Below are 21,526 nucleotides of genomic sequence, written 5' to 3'. Positions count from 1 at the left end.
AAATAGAAAAGTAAACATTGACTCTGTTGTGAAAGTAAAGATGAGGGTATTATACAGCCACCTATATAGCCACTCATAAAGTGATTCTAGTCTTATTTTAATGCCAGGTAGGATATATAGAGGATATCTAATTTTATCTTCAGTTACACCAAATATATTTCATGAATGTGGATGATATTTAAATATTATCCACACGAGTGAAATACATTTGGTACATTACTGAATTAAACTAACTAGTCCTAACTAGGCCTATTGCGAAGGTTTGCATAAGTTTACCTTTTTCATGCCTTGACAATCCTTACTGGCAATATATAGTCCAAGGTATAAAAAATATTCAAGTTTATGTTCTTTAGAAAAGTTGTCGTAAAATTCTCAAAATACAATTATTTGATAAAAGTTCCGTCAGTATAACCCAGATTATTAGGCGTTGAGCGCTCAATCCAAAATGGTGTGTCTAGTGGACCTTGTATAGGAAAGTCCTGACATGTACACGGCTTACTTTGTAGTTCTAATGATGGAATGTCATCCTGTACCAGTAAGTTCATTCTATTCACTGTCACTATCGGAGATTACTCTGATTCTTTCACACATATTTTCTTCCTTCTGACTTTTAACTTGGAGAACTGGACATGGCTGTGCTTGTTATTCAACAAAATGTGATATTTTTCACCAGTGATAAAAATATCAAAAATGGGTTATCTAATATAACTTTTATAGAATAATTTTTTATCTATATTTCACTGGTAAAAATGTATTAAAACACTTTCATTCAAGGGACATATATTAATCTGCCGCCCAGTATACTCCTTTAAGTAACAGATCACAGGGGCATGGCTTTTAGTCATGAATCAAAGGGACATTTAGTCATAGAAAACACTGCTATTGATTTTAGTCATAGATCACAGGGACATGGTTTTGAATTTCTTGACATGTATTAGCTAATGCATATCTTCATAATCATAATCAGACAAGGATCAAAAGGATAAATTGCTTTTAGTTATGGATAACAGGGATTTTGATTCAGTCCTAGATCACTGTAGGAACATTTCTTCAGTCTTGGATACAAAATGATACAAAGACATTGTTTTACACTCCGAAAGTAATTGTTCCAGGTGTGGATCATCATAGGGACATTGTTTCAGAGATGCTGGATCATGGGACATTGTTTAAGTCCTGGATGACAGGGAACATTGTTTCAGTCCTGGATCACAGGGACATTGTTTCAGTCCTGGATGACAGGGAACATTGTTTCAGTCCTGGATCACAGGGACATTGTTTAAGTCCTGGATGACAGGGAACATTGTTTCATTCCTGGATCATGGGAACATTGTTTCAGTCATGGATCACAGGGACATTGTTTCAGTCCTTGATCACAGGGACATTGTTTAAGTCCTGGATCATGGTGACATTGTTTCAGTCATGGATCATGGGGACATTGTTTCAGTCATGGATCACAGGGAACATTGTTTCAGTCATGGATCATGGTGACATTGTTTCAGTCATGGATCATGGTGACATTGTTTCAGTCATGGATCATGGGGACATTGTTTCAGTCATGGATCAAAGAAACATTGATTCAGTCCTGGATCATGGTGACATTGTTTCAGTCATGGATCACAGGGACATTGTTTCAGTCATGGATCAAAGAAACACTGTTTCAGTCCTGGATCATGGGGACATTGTTTCAGTCATGGATCAAAGAAACATTGTTTCAGTCCTGGATCATGGTGACATTGTTTCAGTCATGGATCAAATGACATTGTTTCAGTCATGGATCATGGTGACATTGTTTCAGTCCTGGATCATGGTGACATTGTTTCAGTCATGGATCAAATGACATTGTTTCAGTCATGGATCATGGTGACATTGTTTCAGTCCTGGATCATGGGACTTTGTTTCAGTCCTGGACCATGGGAACATCGTTTCAGTCATGGATCACCGTGAACATTGTTTCAGTCATGGATCATGGGAACATTATTTTAGTTATAACCTAGCTGATGTAAATTACAGGGAAGTCATTCATTCTTAAAGTAATCTTCCATGCTTACAATTATATCTTTTATTGTTTAAAATTTTAAGGAGAGAATTTAATTTGGCTAGAAGTGTTTTTACTATCACCACATATAAATATTTGTTGTCCGCTATATCACCTTATTTCTCTATCGTGTTTGATCTACTAATGATAAGGATAAAGGGATTTGGTATATTTCATTCATTATACACTACAGTGAAGGAAACAGACATGTATTTGTAGATATGTCCTGTATAATATGGCTATAATCCTGACATACACATTATATCAAGTATTTATGCTTAGATAACTGTATTTGAAACTGATAAGATGGCAATGTGCGAGACAGCATTATCAGCTGGGAACTGGCCCCACCCTTGAGTGCAGTAGGCCATGACTACAACAGGCTAAAAATGTAACCAAACATTTCAGTGCTACACAGCCCATCATTCTGCTGCCACCAGTAGCCCTGGGTTGGGCTGACCCTGCTGTCATTTATCATTACACCTGCTGGATCACTTACCTATCATAATGTATTCCAACCAAGGCCAAACATTCCTCACCATACCAAATATCATTTATGTTTACCAAAGCTTCAAAGACACAGTTAAAAATGTATACAAACAACTAAGATGGCTTAACTTGTGGTACACACAACCATTTATAAAAACTTATGTGTAAAAATATTTTACTTACTGTAGTAAAATCATCTTATTTAACAAATAATACTTTTTCTCTCAAACTAAGCTATGGATATCGCTCATATTCGCCTGGTAGCATCCCCTTGGGGTAGGGATTCAAAAATGTACAAATGATGGGGCTGAGGGGTGGGGCCAAAAGGGGCCAGTTTGGCTAAATTGATATAAACAACTTCTCCTCTGAAACTAAGCAATGGGTATCTCTCATATTTGACTGGTAGCATCCCCTTGGGGTAGGGATTCAAAATTGTACAAATGACCGGCTGACCCCCCTGGGGGCTGAGGAGCAGGGCCAGAAGAGGTCAATTTGGATTAATTGACATTAACAACTTCTTCTCTGAAACAAAGCAATGTATATATATATCACTCATATTCACCTGGTAACATCCCCTTGGGGTAGGGATTCAAAATTGTACAAATGGTGGGGCTGTTCTTGTTTCATATATCATGAAACAAAGTGAGCGATACAGGCCCTCTGGGCCTCTTGTTCATGTACCAGTAATTGTTTACATGCAGCATCAGTAATTGTTCATGTACAACGTCAGTAGTTGTTCATGTACAACATCAGTAATTGTTCATGTACAACATCAGTAATTGTTCATGTACAGCATCAGTAATTGTTCATGTACAACATCAGTAATTGTTCATGTACAACATCAGTAATTGTTCATGTACAACATCAGTAATTGTTCATGTACAACATCAGTAATTGTTCATGTACAGCATCAGTAATTGTTCATGTACAACATCAGTAATTGTTCATGTACAGCATCAGTAATTGTTCATGTACAGCATCAGTAATTGTTCATGTACAGCATCAGTAATTGTTCATGTACAACATCAGTAATTGTTCGTGTACAACATCAGTAATTGTTCATGTACAACATCAGTAATTGTTCGTGTACAACATCAGTAATTGTTCATGTACAACATCAGTAATTGTTCATGTACAACATCAGTAATTGTTCGTGTACAGCATGTTAATCCTCCATTACTCCTACATTAAAAATATGTTCTTCATATACTTTGATCTGTGTTTTACATAATGGGTTGGTACTCACCTACAATGATCAATTTAAGGCTCTTTCTACATGACCTTAATAAGAAAGTGTCTTGGTGGCTGTTTCTGCATGACCTTAATAAGAAAGTGTCTTGGTGGTTGAAATGTTGTTTGTTGACTTTATACAGGTTAACTAAGGTAAAAAACCACACCTAATCACTGTCTTATTGGTATTGATCAGTTCCACTATTCCCTGTGAAACTGATTGTTTTTACATTCTTTGTCAAATGGAACCATATCTCTATTACTCTCTTAAATGAATGAATGCAAAAATCCAAAAATTGATTTTCTTAATTCAGCATTTGTTACTCTGTTCATGCATAAAGGGGATTTAGTGAATAGGAAAATACATTATTCCTTCAATACAAGTCTTCCATCGTTTTTAAGAATCACATGGTTTTGAGATTATAACAAGGAGTAAGTAAATTAGGAGAGAACAGTAAAATCAAGACAGAGGTCAAGGTTATACAGAGAGAACAGTAAAATAAAGACAGAGGTCAAGGTTATACACAGAAAACAGTAAAATGAAGACAGGTCAAGGTTATACACAGAAAACAGTAAAATGAAGACAGGTCAAGGTTATACAGAGAGAACAGTGAATTAAAGGCAAGAGTTCAGGGTTATACAGAGAGAACAGTAAAATAAAGACAGAGGTCAAGGTTATACACAGAACACAGTAAAATGAAGACAGGTCAAGGTTATACAGAGAGAACAGTGAAATAAAGACAAGAGTTCAGGGTTATACAGAGAGAACAGTAAAATAAAGACAGAGGTCAAGGTTATACACAGAACACAGTAAAATGAAGACAGGTCAAGGTTATACAGAGAGAACAGTGAAATAAAGACAAGAGGTCAGGGTTATACAGAGAGAACAGTAAAATGAAGACAGAGGTCAAGGTTATACAGAGGGAACAGTAAAATGAAGACAGAGGTCAAGGTTATACAGAGAGAACAGTAAAATAAAGACAAGAGGTCAGGGTTATACAGAGAGAACAGTAAAATAAAGACAAGAGGTCAAGGTTATACAGAGAGAACAGTAAAATAAAGACAAGAGGTCAAGGTTATACAGAGAGACCAGTGAAATAAAGACAAGATGTCAGGGTTATACAGAGAGAACAGTAAAATAAAGACAGAGGTCAAGGTTATACAGAGAGAACAGTAAAATGAAGACAGAGGTCAAGGTTATACAGAGGGAACAGTAAAATAAAGACAGAGGTCAAGGTTATACACAGAACACAGTAAAATGAAGACAGAGGTCAAGGTTATACAGAGAGAACAGTAAAATGAAGACAGAGGTCAAGGTTATACAGAGAGAACAGTAAAATGAAGACAGAGGTCAAGGTTATACAGAGAACACAGTAAAATGAAGACAGAGGTCAAGGTTATAGAGAGAACAGTGAAATAAGACAAGAGGTCAGGGTTATATAGAGAGAACAGTAGAGGTCAAGGTTATACAGATAACACAGTAAAATAAAGACAGGTCAGGGTTATACAGAGAGAACAGTAAATTGAAGACAGGTCAAGGTTATACAAAGAACACAGTAAAATGAAGACAGAGGTCAGGGTTATACAGATAACACAGTAAAATGAAGACAGGTCAAGGTTATACAAAGAACACAGTAAAATGAAGACAAGAGGTCAAGGTTATACAGAGGGAACAGTAAAATAAAGACAGAGGTCAAGGTTATACACAGAACACAGTAAAATGAAGACAGAAGTCAAGGTTATACAGAGAGAACAGTCAAATGAAAACAGGGGTCAAGGTTATACAGATCATAGTCCATAACTGAAACAGGGATCAAGGTATTACAGAATGTAGTCCATAAATGGGTTGAGGTCAAGGATATAAAGAGGGTAGTCCATAATTGATCCCAAAGCAACACATCCATTGACAGCCTTTTACTGGTATTGAGTAAGTTACATAGAGGATAGACATAACAAAGATGCAGGTCAAGGGGTATATGCTTAAAGTTACAAGACCAATACATTGTTGTAGCTATATATATATATACTACAACTATCAGACTACTACATTGGTACTGTTATATACTCACGTCTGGGTTAGTATTTATCTTTTGGGATACACTATGATTGTCAACATGCCTGGTTGTGGAGACCTTAGTTTTGTGTGTAATGGTTTGGCCTACATGCAATGATCCTATCAGTGTAAGCAGCTAATTCCACTCTCAAGTCATGCTGTTTTCAGTTAACAAATGTGGTAATTATCTTCTAATAGATTGAGCGGCTTTTCATCTGAACCCATTTCACATTATTTACCCTGAGAGGGCACAGCATTCACCAGACAAAAAGTCATATGAGGAATTTCTGGGTGTTACATTATCAATTTTTACTAAGTTTTTTTAGGTGTAAATTGATTTATCAGAAGCAAATTATCTAATTTTAACTTAGGATGAATAGGTCATCCCAAAATAGCTATCACAAGCTAATTGTGATGATATGGAAGTTTATCGTAAAAGAAACTATTGCCAGCAGGAAAAGAAAAAAAAAAAAAAAAGAGCAGCACTGTTATCAGTTGATTCATAAGTTAAATAGACACAGACATTTTTTTAGGTTAAATCAGGTTGATATTCATTTTCTAGTATTTTCATTGTACTGCCCCAGCTTTGTTTCACTCTATCACCTGTCCTTTTCAAGGGGTGATGATCTGAAGGGCTTGACCAGAGGTCTTCAGGTTTCAAAACTTTCCTTACTGTAATGTTTACTTAAAATTTTCAATAAGAAAGCATTATGTTTAATAGAAATATCTTAGTTAAGGAACCATTCTTCAGTTCTGTAATGCTTTCCTATGGGAAATATTTAAGTTAAGAAATTACTTAGTTAAGGAATATTGAGAAAACTGGGACCTGGAACTATGATGTGGGAGGCCTGGTGTGGGAGGCCCATATCAGACATATGTTAGATGTATATCACAGGACAGCAGGCTCCCACAGACACTGCAGCTGTCATCAAACACAACTTGTAGGTATAAATAGTTTCTTTGTTTCCAGGAGAAATCTATCACATTACACTGGACGAGGAAGTAGGGCCTAATCTACATCAGACTTTCCTCCAGTTGTCAATGTGAGATTTATGATAAATGTCACTTGAATGTCTGACACACAAGTCTTACTATTTATTGTCAGTATGCCTTATGCTTAAATAGTTCAAAATGATATAGAACTACGAAATAGCCAACAGAAATGTATGTCAATGTCTGGATATAATTTGACTTCATCTATATTTAGAATGACCCTGAGAGTGATCAATGACCTTGACCTTGGTTGTTGACATTGTTGAACCTGCTCAAGGCCACCTGTTCATATAAGCTGTTCCTTTATTGACAGGTTTGATAATGTTGAACATATTTCACAAAGAAAATTTTAACGGAAAGAAATTATGTTCGAAATTGACAATATCTGCTTAAAAAGGAGGGAATTAGATAGCTTTCTTATATGTTAAGGCGATGGTACATTGAAATACATGATTAAAATGTTTTGGAAGTGATATATATACTGACAAAGGGCTGACAAAGATCAGCAGAACCACAAAAGAAACTGTTTCCCAGCCTATTATCTGCCCAATGCATCATTATTTTCTACTTATAATATTATTTCTAGTTTGATTTAGTACATCCAATGCTTGGATGCATTACCTAGAATAAAACTTTCAATTTGTTTCTATGAACAAGGAATGGTAATCATGGAGTTTGTTCAGTCAACATATGGAGGCATTTTGTTTTAATTCATTAATTAAGATAAGAAACACAACTACATTTTTAACTGGCTGATTATGAAATATTATCATTATTTGATTGTTTGGATTCCTACCCTCAGTAGAGTTGTTCAATTTTTTTTTTATAATTTTATAATTTTTTCTATTAATTTTTATTTTTAAGGCAATAGTTTGAAGATTTTATTTTATTTTAACAGTGAAAATAGAACCTTTTGAATAGTCTTACTGCCAACACACTGTTGGCCATTTGATGTCTGCATATTACAACAGAGAACATTTTATCTTATCTGCAGTGAACGTCCAAATTTACAATATACACAAGATAAAAGTACCCTTCTAAAACATGTGTAAATTCCCACACAAATAAAACTGGCCATTTTTATTGGGTAATACTGTAACGAAGCATCCTCCACACCCACCCCTGTGATAACGTAATTAGAGGGCGTACAGCACCCTACCAACAGACCAACTATTTTTAAACCATACAAAAAAAAGAGTTGAACGTAAAACCAGAGGAGATATGTGTGCAGGGTAACAGCAGTGTACATGTATCATTACCACAAACAGTCCTGACATCTCACCAGATTAAAGTTCTTCACTAATCCTTTTCCTCCTCAATGTTTTTCATTGAAAACTCGCCAAACTACTATTGCTCCTCTGATCTGTATGCAAACTTAAATGTTTACAACTGCCATATGTAGATAACAATGTTCCCTTTGGCGGACAACTTGCCATACCAGTGTAGCTGTTTTCCTCATCCATGGCAGCCTCCTCCTCCCTGGGGTGTATCCCTCCCTGGCATATCTCCCCCTCCCTGGGGTATCTCCATCTCCCTGGCATATCTCCCCCTCCCTGGGGTGTCTCCCTCCCTGGCATATCTCCCCCTCCCTGGGGTGTCTCCCTCCCTGGCATATCTCCCCCTCCCTGGGGGTCTCCATCCCTGGCATATCTCCCCCTCCCTGTTGTGTCTCACTCCTTGGAGTATTTCCATCTCCCTGGGACATCTCCAACTCGGGTGTGTGTGTGTGTGTGTGTGTGTCTCCCTCCCTGGCATATCCCCCCCCCCCCCCCCCCCCCCCTCCCTATTATGTCTCCCTCCCTGGGGTGTCTCTCTCCTTGGGACATCTCCAACTCGGGGGTGTATCCCCTCTTTAGGAAATATGTCTTCCTCCCTGTGTAAATGTCATCCAGGACATTCTCCCACAGTTTCCCTATGGCCTCCCTAAGCTGCTCCTCCTAAGAATGGTTTTTAACATATTCATCTCTCCTTGATTCCTGGTTCCTTCATTATAACTCCTGGCACAGGTTATTTTCTTTCTGATAAAGTTTTGTTTGTTTTTTTCTCCAGCAACCATAAGGTTTATTGTTCATAGGACATTATTTCAGCTACAAAAAAATGTGATTTTTTTAGGATAAAAACTTCTGTCTCTTTGTTATTATAACTGTATGGACAATGGATAATACATTGAAGTATTTTATGAACAATTTACAGGAATGAAAATGTTTTATAGAGAATGTATACATTTTGACCTACCATTAGTAAGATATATTGAAGCCCTAACCTTTTGCCTGTCAGATAACCATCATCAGCAGTCTGACCTGGGGAGATATGCCCACTCTTTAGTTGGCTTGATGGGAGTTAAGTTATAGGTTCCTGTACAATTTTATCTGCCTCTTTATCAGGTACAGGGATTTGTGAAGGAAGTTGCAAGAAACTTATCCATAGTCTGAAAGTTTTATATATGTGTAGATACATGGGGCTGGATTTATTACATCAGCCAGCTTGGGCAGTGTATTTTGGCTAAGAAAACTCATCTATAACACTGAATCCTTCACGTTGGAGGGATCCATGAGTTTGGGTTTCTTTGGGATCTGGTTGTTTTCTGAACACATTAAGACAACAGTGAATAAGATAGAGAATGTATACAGTTACAACTATGTCTAAACATTATCCTTAGTAATCAGCTGTTGTCTCAACCAAACACCAGACCCCTAGTGCTGGATTGTAGGGAGATTTAAACATGAAGTGAAGATCAGGGAGAGATTCCTTACCATATCTGCCAGAAAACAGTCTATGGTGCTGTCTGGACTGAACGCCTTGGCCCACAGGCAGGTGGAGAGGGCAAACTTACTTCTTGTCAAACCTTAGAAATGTCTTAAAATTAAGACATCTTATTGTGAATACTGTGGAAAGTAGACTCCAATTAATGTTTGTGTATATATGGACATAAAACTATACTATAAATGACGTGGTAGCCACTATTAGTGTGTGTATTGGTATACCTTATCTTTTGCACTCATAAATACTGACATCTATTCATGTATGTGGAAAGTCCTTTGGTGTTTGAAACCTAAGTATATGGATAATTTACGAATTAATCCTTACAGTATTAGGAGAGGAGGTAATGTTTTAAGTTATGCTGGGACACCTGGGGAGTACAAGCCTGTAAGATATATCAGCTGTAGAGAAGATCTCTTCCATTCATGTGTTGGTCGGGCTGTATGTAACAGGTCCCCCTGCCAAAAGGTGGTATAGACTTACTGCTGATGTATATATTATACACAGGTGACAGACATGGAAGCTGAAGGGAATACTATAGGATCAATGTTTACACTATGATTGGTACTTAATTGAAGGTATTTAATCTCCACCCCATCACTTGGTGCTCACTGTTAGTCTATGTACCTCTCACATCAGACATGTGAATCAACAGTTTCCTGGTGGATGTACTTACAAACCATGGAATATTTACTCCACAGGTCTCTGATGTGTCCAGCTAACTGACCAACACATTGGACTACATCAGCTATATCTACAGGTAAGTGTTTTTCTCAATGTTTGTCCTGTTTTTCTGAGTTTCTTGTAGAAGGTTTGGTAAGTAAGGTAGCTTGGAGATGACTGTGTTATGATGTGTTATTACTGTATTAAATGATATGATCATCAGGTCATGGTATCATGTGTGGGTACGAATGGGATGGTACATCAGAGGTTTAATTAATGTAGTGTACAGGTATGAATGGGATGGTACATCAGAGGTTTAATTAATGTAGTGTACAAGTATGAATGGGATGGTACGTCAGAGGTTTAATAAATGTAGTGTACAGGTATGAATGTGATGGTACATCAGAGGTTTACTAAATGTAGTGTACAGGTATGATGGTACATCAGAGGTTTAATTAATGTAGTGTACTGGTACGAATGGGATGGTACATCAGAGGTTTAATTAATGTAGTGTACAGGTATGATGGTACATCAGAGGTTTAATTAATGTAGTGTACAGGTATGAATGTGATGGTACATCAGAGGTTTAATTAATGTAGTGTACAGGTATGATGGTACATCAGAGGTTTACTAAATGTAGTGTACAGGTATGATGGTACATCAGAGGTTTAATTAATGTAGTGTACAGGTATGAATGTGATGGTACATCAGAGGTTTAATTAATGTAGTGTACAGGTATGAATGTGATGGTACATCAGAGGTTTAATTAATGTAGTGTACAGGTATAAATGGGACGGTACATCAGAGGTTTAATTAATCAAGGGTACAGGTATGAATGGGATGGTACATCAGAGGTTTAATTAATGTAGTGTACAGGTATAAATGGGACGGTACATCAGAGGTTTAATTAATCAAGGGTACAGGTATGAATGTGATGGTACATCAGAGGTTTAATTAATGTAGTGTACAGGTATGAATGTGATGGTACATCAGAGGTTTAATTAATCAAGGGTACAGGTATGAATGGGGGATCATGCATAACAAAAGTAAGAATGGGGTTAAACAAGATGTTTGTAACCATTACAACTGATATGTTCCCCTGTGGTCAGATCATGACTGATGAGGTTGTACTGATAGATTTTATACTTATTAAAACAGAAATGAAAAAGATATTGGTGTAGTACATTGTAAAGCTTCACTACTTATTAATGGTCATTGTGTTAGTGTATAAATCTTGAAAAATGAAATAAATCTAATTTTAACAATATTCAAAACTGATTTCTCACCCGTATTCTAGTGTTATATATACATTGATACAGATAAAAACTAAGATCTATCGATGCCAGCAGTTGGTGACTAATTGAAAAATGTTCATGTCAAACCAATCATTGAGCTCCACTCTATATATCATCCTGTAATGTATTGAAGAAACTGTGTGATTAATTAATAACTTAATCAAAGATTTAGTTCAAGGATATATTGAACTGTTTCCTTATCATCAATTAGCATTCACTTGTTAGTAGGACAGTGACGTTAGCTTATTAATATTGTTACTTATGTAAGCTGTGCTAGTACATATATATATATATAGCATGCTATTGAAATGTTAAGTATTAATCGACCTTTGCTGTAGTTTATTGAGATTTGATTCTATTTGGTGTTTTATGTGGCTTTGGTTGTCTGAATATCGCTGACAAATCTGACTGTCATTCAGTGACAAATCTCTCGCCAATCTGTATCAATCATTTATTTGTTGTAATAGTTAACATTGACGATCACATTGTTCACATGAAGTGTCACAGTATCACTCAGGATACGTAATCTTTATTTGTAGCATATATTATGTGGATGATTTTGTTAATTTTAACATAAAAAAAATTGAAATTTTCAGAATATCTAAAGGTGAAGTGACAGTGATTATACTAGGGCATGTAATGAAATCGAAGTAGGAATTAGAATGATTTTTTATGCTAAGACTTGGCGGCTTGTGTTGGCACATCTGACAGTAAATTATATCGATTATATAATTATATAATATAGATTGAATTATGTATCCTTAGCAATACTGTGACACTCCATGTGAACAATGTGATCGTCAATGTTAGCTATTACAACAAATTAATTTACACATCTGACATTAAATTATATCACTTAATGAGACAATGAGATATTGAGAGGCTGTTTAATTGAGTGTTAGATGTATAGTTGTGTATAATGTGAGACTGGATTGAAGTTCCTGCTCCACTCGCAGTCAACAACACCCTTTCCGCCTTTGTACATGTAAGGAAGCTTTTTGTATGTAAGTTAGCATCCACATTAACTTTTATATAAATATTTACATACTTTTTTTTGGTCAAGAATATGTATACCATATATGTGAAAGAGAAAATGTAAATGTGCTTTTAAAATACATGAAATTATTACTGGTACAGAGATTTATGTAACATTCTCAAATGAATTACAAAGTATTGTGATTCATGGCATTTATTATGCAAAGGATTTTTATAACTATAACTGTCAGAGTGTTCAAAAATTTAAACATATCTATACATGAATTAATATTATTCATATATAATTAAGTGACTACTTAGGTGTTACATAAGATGAATGAATATAGGTGTTTTTGAATTTAAAAAAGGAAATCTGCCAAACGGATCATTTTGGGTGTATCTGTTTTTATTGTTGTCTAGGTAATTAGTAATTAAGTGCTGTTAATTGTACATGCTGAAGGTGTCATAGGCAGGTTATAATAACCAGGACTTTTCCCCAATTAATGTCGACCTAACTCAGAACTCTGGTTATTTCTCCACCTACGTATACTTTACAATAGACTTAAAAGTAAGTGACAGGAATGGTTAGATACATTTCTTTGTTATATATGTGTATTCTTATGCACCTATGCATATATTACAATGGATTTAAAAGTCGGACAGGAATAGTTAAATACATTTCTTTGTTATACATGTATATATGTATATACTTACTAAACATTTTGTTGTAGTGGTAATTCAGCAGTTTCTGAAAGTCCATAATCTTCAGGTTCACCAGGAAATAATACAGAAAAGACTATATTTAACATAATAAAGATAAAAGCGTATTTAACAAAATAAAGATAAAAGTATATTTAACATAATAAAAGATAAAAGCATGTTTATAATGGCCATACATTCTGGTCATTCTGACCCTATAGATTCATCAGTATTCCTTAAATTAAGGATATTGCTTAACTTCAGATTTTCCATAGGTAAGCATTATAGAATTTAATGCAAGTTACATAATTAGGATTTTCTTGAATCCATTGATGCTTTTAAGTTCAAAGATTTCGTTAAGTTATTATAGGAACGTTAATTGTCACTGTTGCAAATTTCAAAATCCAGTAGTAAGCTTAAAACATGATGATTTTAAGCGATCTCTGTCACTGAATTGTGACATCCGTAACAATGACCTTTTAGGGTCAAGCTATATTGCTCATGATATCATTATTATGACGAGCTGGAATCAGGTTAAGATCATCAACATCATTGACAATCGACATCCCAGAGGATTCTGATGCAGATAAATAATTTTGGAAAGTATATCATGGTTATACTGTCATGGATTACTCTCCTCGGCATATGAAATGCTGAATTAAAATAAAACATTATAACTGTTATTATTGCCCGTGACCTCTCCTCTCTTGATCTATGCTCTTTTTGAATCCTGATGTTGGTATAAACAGAAGATTCTTAATATCAAAGAAGTTAGATGATTGTGTAGCGACCTTGATATGTTACATTTAACCCCCATACTCTGTGATGGTGCGTAGGTGAGGTCATTGATTTCTCTGTAATAAACATTCTATAACCAACATTAATCCTAAATTTTCATTTCCTATTTTAATAGCCTCCATGCTGCTCTTTAATTCATTTCTCTATCACCAGTTATACAATTCCTATCCTTTTAACTGACACTCAATATTTGTCTCTCTTTCACTCTTATCAGTAACATTAAGTACTCATTATACTAACTCTATCATGAAGTGTGATTGGTGTACTTCATGTATTTGACCCAATTAGCACACACAGTGCCTTAATTACTTAAGTGCTACATACTACCAAGTTTTATGTCAATATACATAACCCAGTCATGGCTACAGAGAATTTCTCTTATTTATTAGAGCACTTTAATGCAGTTGTCTTGAGCTTGATCCAAGTACTGTAATCATTGAAAAATTAATGTTCTTTGTTACATTTACCTGAAAAATGGTCTGTAATGGCCTTTTGTATAACTTTCTATAGGTATAGTAATTCATGGTTCTCCTAGGTTGACTACGGTAAATGATAAGAAATGACAATATCAACAAGCAGTACGTAGTCCATCAATCTAGTGCCAAAATCAACACTATATAAAGCATGATTGAATCTTTTGAACTTTGTGAATAAGTGCAAGATGTATTTCAATTTTATTTAGCTATTTTAAGTTGTATCCATACCCAGAAAAATTCATAGAGAATTTTAATTGGTGGAAAGGAATTAATAATCAAACTGGACAAGCATCACAGTTACCATCTGTCTCTTGGTTTCGAAGGTCTACCAAAATTAGACTGATGTAATGTGGAGGAGCAGAATAGTCTGACTTAAATGACATGCATATGTTGCTTTGACCTTTTAGTAGAATATGCAAAGTATTCTGTTGGTAGGTATAGGAGTTGTATAGGCCTATCATAAGGTGGAGTTGTCTTCATCACAGATAGATCTACAGGTATAGCTAGAGTTGTATAGGCCTATCATAAGGTGGAGTTGTCTTCATCACAGATAGATCTACAGGTATAGGAGTTGTATAGGCCTATCATAAGGTGGAGTTGTCTTGATCATCACAGATAGATCTACATGCAGGTATAGGAGTTGTATAGGCCTATCATAAGGTGGAGTTGTCTTCATCACAGATAGATCTAAAGGTATAGGAGTTGTATAGGCCTATCATAAGGTGGAGTTGTCTTCATCACAGATAGATCTACAGGTATAGGTAGCACACCACAGTAAGACAGCCTGGCCATGGGCAATTTTTTTGTTAAGCAAATAACTCCTGTATTATGATATGTATAAAAAATGAAAAAATAAATGTACACTATAATTGGTATATCCAGTATGAAGTAGTACATACAGGCTTCACATTTATTAAAACAAAAATCAATAAATTGGTTCCGGATTTTAAATATCCGGATTTTCCGAACGTGTGTTTACACAGGAAATTTAGTTTCGCCTACAGCGCAAAATGGAAGCCCACAGAAAAGGTAAGATAGCGGAAAAACTTAATTTACAACATATGTCCAAACAAGATTAATTCTGTCTTTGGGATAGAGATATTTAATTTTAAATAGGTTTCAGAAAAAAGATTGTGTAGAGAATTGTGCCATTTTGGGTCAAATATCATAATATTTTGCAATTTTTGAGAATTTTTTAAGCTGTTACCATGGTATTCACAGCTCTAAAAATCACAGAAAATATCAGTTTACTTATCCTTCAGAGCTCTATTAAAATTGCAAATGTTGTACAGATTTCAAATATATATACTTTATTAGAGGTTATATGTAAGGTTAACTGGCAATGTTTACATATCTAAAGCATGTGCCATATTTTTCAGAATTTGGCATTTTTACTGTACACTGCTACCTTATAAGGGCTGAAAAATGTTATTTTTTTGGAAATTGTGCTTAATTATGCTTGATTAAGCTTCATTTTAGTTCATTATTGCTCAAAAATGCATAAAAACAATTAAATACTTGTTTATTATCAGGCTTGTCATATTAGAGGAATCAAGGGAGGTAACTCGCATATTTACCCATTTTAAGGGTGGGTTAATTAAGCATAATGTTAATGAGTCAGTGTAAATTGAAAAGATATTCTATGTTTTATAACAAACCCAAAATAACTTATTGGGTATCTAACAAACCATATAGACTGAATTCTGGTTTGTTTTACCTGATTTATTACCCCGTATCCATGGAAACTATTACAGTAAGTGTTATTTTTTGAAATATTTGGTGTAACCATTATTTTCAATTTATTTATACATTGGTAAGCATGTAATTTCAATTGATGGAGTGTACGGTTGATACAATATTGTCAATTATTGTCACTTCCTTCGGACAAGCAGAAAAAATAGCATTTTCCGCATAAAATGGGATCAGCGGGCACTTTCATATGATCATTGGTACATATCTGAATTACCGGGGTGGAAACAGATGACTGTGATGTCATAGGCATGACATTTTGAAATCTTGGATGTCATGTCATGATTTATCAGTTAGAATATTGCATGTGTTGCTAAGCTGAGGTTTGGAAAGGAATTTGGTTATTTATTATGACACCATTGAGTATTTATGACGTCATAGATACCATCTGATGACGTCATAGTTACTGATGACGTCATGGTAACTATGACGTCATATTACAAGGCTAAATTTGATAGTTGTATAGTATTTTTTGCTTGATTACATGCACAGAGACTCAAAGTACCACATTCAACTCAAAACACAACTTTATTCAAGAGATATACAGAATTATGGGAGTTTTCATCTTTAAAATTACCTCCCCTTATTACTGGATTGAGAGAAAAAGTTGTCAAAATACACCTCTCAGGGAAATCAGCAATACTCGGTGACTATTAAAGATACACAGTAACCCGATATGTCATTTTGTTCGTCGGAACATATTCTAGACATTCATGGGGTTTTTAGTAAAATTAGAATTAACAAAAGTGATGTATAAGGTAGCACACCACAGTAAGACAGCCTGGCCATGGGCAATTTTTTTGTTAAGCAAATAACTCCTGTATTATGATATGTATAAAAAATGAAAAAATAAATGTACACTATAATTGGTATATCCAGTATGAAGTAGTACATACAGGCTTCACATTTATTAAAACAAAAATCAATAAATTGGTTCCGGATTTTAAATATCCGGATTTTCCGAACGTGTGTTTACACAGGAAATTTAGTTTCGCCTACAGCGCAAAATGGAAGCCCACAGAAAAGGTAAGATAGCGGAAAAACTTAATTTACAACATATGTCCAAACAAGATTAATTCTGTCTTTGGGATAGAGATATTTAATTTTAAATAGGTTTCAGAAAAAAGATTGTGTAGAGAATTGTGCCATTTTGGGTCAAATATCATAATATTTTGCAATTTTTGAGAATTTTTTAAGCTGTTACCATGGTATTCACAGCTCTAAAAATCACAGAAAATATCAGTTTACTTATCCTTCAGAGCTCTATTAAAATTGCAAATGTTGTACAGATTTCAAATATATATACTTTATTAGAGGTTATATGTAAGGTTAACTGGCAATGTTTACATATCTAAAGCATGTGCCATATTTTTCAGAATTTGGCATTTTTACTGTACACTGCTACCATAGGAGTTGTATAGGCCTATCATAAGGTGGAGTTGTCTTCATCACAGATAGATCTAAAGGTATAGGAGTTGTATAGGCCTGTCATAAGGTGGAGTTGTCTTCATCACAGATAGATCTACAGATATAGGAGTTGTATAGGCCTATCATAAGGTGGAGTTGTCTTCATCACAGATAGATGTAGATATAGGAGTTGTATAGGCCTGTCATAAGGTGGAGTTGTCTTCATCACAGATAGATCTACAGGTATAGGAGTTGTATAGGCCTATCATAAGGTGGAGTTGTCTTGATCATCACAGATAGATCTACAGAAGTTGTATAGGCCTATCATAAGGTGGAGTTATCTTCATCACAGATAGATCTACATGAATAGGAGTTGTATAGCCCTATCATAAGGTGGAGTTGTCTTCATCACAGATAGATCTACAGGAATAGGAGTTGTATAGGCCTATCATAAGGTGGAGATGTCTTCATCACAGATAGATCTACAGGTATAGGAGTTGTATAGGCCTATCATAAGGTGGAGTTGTCTTGATCATCACAGATAGATCTAAAGGTATAGGCGTTGTATAGGCCTATCATAAGGTGGAGTTATCTTCATCACAGATAGATCTACATGAATAGGAGTTGTATAGGCCTATCATAAGGTGGAGTTGTCTTCATCACAGATAGATCTACAGGAATAGGAGTTGTATAGGCCTATCATAAGGTGGAGTTGTCTTCATCACAGATAGATCTACAGGTATAGGAGTTGTATAGGCCTATCATAATGTGGAGTTGTCTTCACCACAGATAGATCTAAAGGTATAGGAGTTGTATAGGCCTGTCATAAGGTGGAGTTGTCTTCATCACAGATCTATCTACAGGTATAGGAGTTGTATAGGCCTATCATAAGGTGGAGTTGTCTTCATCACAGATAGATCTAAAGGTATAGGAGTTGTATAGGCCTATCATAAGGTGGAGTTGTCTTCATCACAGATAGATCTACAGGTATAGGAGTTGTATAGGCCTATCATAAGGTGGAGTTGTCTTGATCACAGATAGATCTACAGGTATAGGAGTTGTATAGGCCTATCATAAGGTGGAGTTGTCTTCATCACAGATCTATCTACAGGTATAGGAGTTGTATAGGCCTATCATAAGGTGGAGTTGTCTTGATCATCACAGATAGATCTGCAGGTATAGGAGTTGTATAGGCCTATCATAAGGTGGAGATGTCTTGATCATCACAGATAGATCTAAAGGAGTTGTATAGGCCTATCATAAGGTGGAGATGTCTTCATCACAGATAGATCTACAGGTATAGGAGTTGTATAGGCCTATCATAAGGTGGAGTTGTCTTCATCACAGATAGATCTACAGGTATAGGAGTTGTATAGGCCTATCATAAGGTGGAGTTGTCTTGATCATCACAGATAGATCTACAGGTATAGGAGTTGTATAGGCCTATCATAAGGTGGAGTTGTCTTCATTAAAAGATAGATATTAAGTGGTATAGGCTTGTCAGAGAAGAGTTTCTGTTTTGTGTGAAATAACAAGGAAAAATCTATTTCTGTTAATTTCTCTGACGAGAATTTAACCCAGTCTGAGGCGTGATAATCTCTGGCTCCAGTAAGTTAGCAAAAGAAGCATGCTCCAATAGCTTAGTGACAGATAACTATTTACACTATTAGTGCCACAACAACCCTGCTCTTTTTACATTAGGTAGCCAGTGTAGGAGTGGTCAATATAATTTTGCTGACCCTTCCACACAAGTGTATATAACAGAAGGATGACTGACCAAAATGACCAGTGTTGGGGATTAGTATGGTCCTCCACAGTAGAGAGAACAATATGTTAGGTGTTAACAAATTCCTAAAGATTACTGATGGGAAAAGCGTAAATAAAGGACCTAATAGTGTTTGATTGAAAACACTGTGCCTGGAGGTATTTATGGTAACCGCCTCATCATAGAAAAGGATAGTTTCAAGTTATGAGTGGGATGAGTACATTGTTTGGAAAAACAGAAATGTGAATTGGACAGTGCCTTTATCACAAAGATGTTTAAAAATACTCAATTCTGGAATGTACTATACATCCTGTGAAATAGTTAACTCCAATTTTAATTCAAGCCAAATATCACCATCTGGTCTGTACCAGAATCCAAGGCATGCAGGGATACAAGGTGGAAATGAAACATGAATTTGTATCCTCATTAAAATAGGTGTTATTTAAAAATGTTTGTTGATGTCTTATATTCTGCAAAAAAAATTGTTTAGGTACATGTGAACATTTTCACCTATCTAAATAAGTGTAGTAGAATAATAAGAGAATGTTAACCTTCCATACCAGTCACGAAGTACTACTGTATTGATCAGCTGTAAGCCTTGGTATGCCTAGTAATATGATGATTATAAACCCTGTCATATCTATGTTCCATTTTCCTATATTAGCATATATATGTCCCCCTGATTTGGAATCAATTCAATGTATATAGTGGGTGGTTGGGTGGCCTAGAGGTAATTAATGCACATGGATTTTCCAGGTACTCTGATTTCCCCCAACAGCAACCCCCTCATGCGCTTCCATCAGGACCAACAAAAACAGAGTGATAAATTCAAGCTGATATAAGTTGTTTTACATATGTTGTAAAATGAATAGATTTCACCATTTTTAGCTCACCTGCCCAAATGGCAAGTGAGCTTATGCTGTGGTGCGGCATCTGTCGTCCATCTGCCGATTGTCCAGCGTCAACTTTTTCCTTTAAAAAACGTCTTCTCAATAACCTTGAGGCACAGAGACCTGATATTAGACACGTAACATGCTGGGGAAAGGGCTTCCATGCTTGATTAAATGAATGACCTTGACCTACATTCACGATTACAGGGGTCAAATAGGCTAAAATCTTTATAACAACTTCTCAATAACCAAGAGGCTCAGGGAGTTGATATTCGGCTTTAAGTATGCTGGGATGAAGGGGTACCAAGTGTCTTCAAATAAATGACCTTGAGCTACATTTATGGTCACAGGGGTCAACTAGGCTTAAACATTTATAACGACTCTCCTCAATAACCAATAGGCTCAGGGAGTTGATATTGGGCCTGTTGCATGCTGAGATGAAGGGGTACCGAGTTTGTTGAAATAAATGACCTTGACCTATACTTTCAATGTCACAGGGTTCAAATAAGCAAAAATCTTAAAGGACTTCTTCTCAGAAGCAAAAAGGCTTAACCTTTGAAGAATGATTTCTGGATATCCATGAGACTCTGCGACCTGATATTAGGTCAATAGTATGCTGGAATAAAGGATTAGAAAATTTATTGACTTGAATAAATCTATCCTACTCTGATATTTGAATAAAATGTTTAACCAGCCTAGTATCTGAATGAAATGACCTAAATGAACTTCAAAGTTGCTGTAGAACCAGATGAGCGATGCCGGCCCATTGGGCCTCTTGTTTAAAATTCATTATATACTATGCAGCTTTAAATTCAATGACAAAATACTGGTTAGCTCATAGTCAGTAGAGCATGACTGGGTTGATGAACATTTCAGCATAAGCATTTGTCAGTGGCCTCATCATTCTTGGGCATCATCCTTATCATATCTTAATATCCTCATCATCCTTAGCTGATATGGGGATATAAAACAAACAATTACTGTCAAAACTTTTTGGGTACAAACTGGTCTGATCATTGAACTTTCTGTACTTCTTTTTTTTCCCTATTTTTTCATATTACTGAATTACATATAGTAAAGTATGCATGCTGTTGCAGCCAAAAAATGAAATAGCTAGATTAGTAAGAAATGTTAGATATTATCAATTATGTTTCCTCATGAGAAATATCATATGTTTAGCATTTGAATTATTAGTTCTGTGTTAAATTAGGACAACAGTCTTAATGATATAACTTGTTGTGTGTATTGG

The 21,526-nt window shown here is 35.5% G+C and overlaps 1 protein-coding gene across 2 annotated transcripts in view; it reads left to right on the top strand.

The window, feature by feature from the left end:
- Window positions 1–21,526, top strand: part of LOC117331646 (FMRFamide receptor-like) — a 77,109-nt gene that overhangs the window by 31,155 nt on the left and 24,428 nt on the right. Inside the window, exon 2 of one of the 2 annotated variants that reach the window (XM_033890474.1) lies at window positions 10,262–10,320. The gene's annotated coding sequence lies outside the window, so the exon portion shown is untranslated. Of the gene's footprint in view, window positions 1–10,261; window positions 10,321–12,455; window positions 12,523–21,526 lie in introns of those variants that run through there. The other variant, XM_033890475.1, reaches the window with a different exon arrangement.

This window comes from Pecten maximus, chromosome 7 (assembly GCF_902652985.1).
Source record: "Pecten maximus chromosome 7, xPecMax1.1, whole genome shotgun sequence".
Classification (NCBI taxonomy): domain Eukaryota; kingdom Metazoa; phylum Mollusca; class Bivalvia; order Pectinida; family Pectinidae; genus Pecten; species Pecten maximus.
This window is presented reverse-complemented; position numbering and strand designations above follow the sequence as displayed.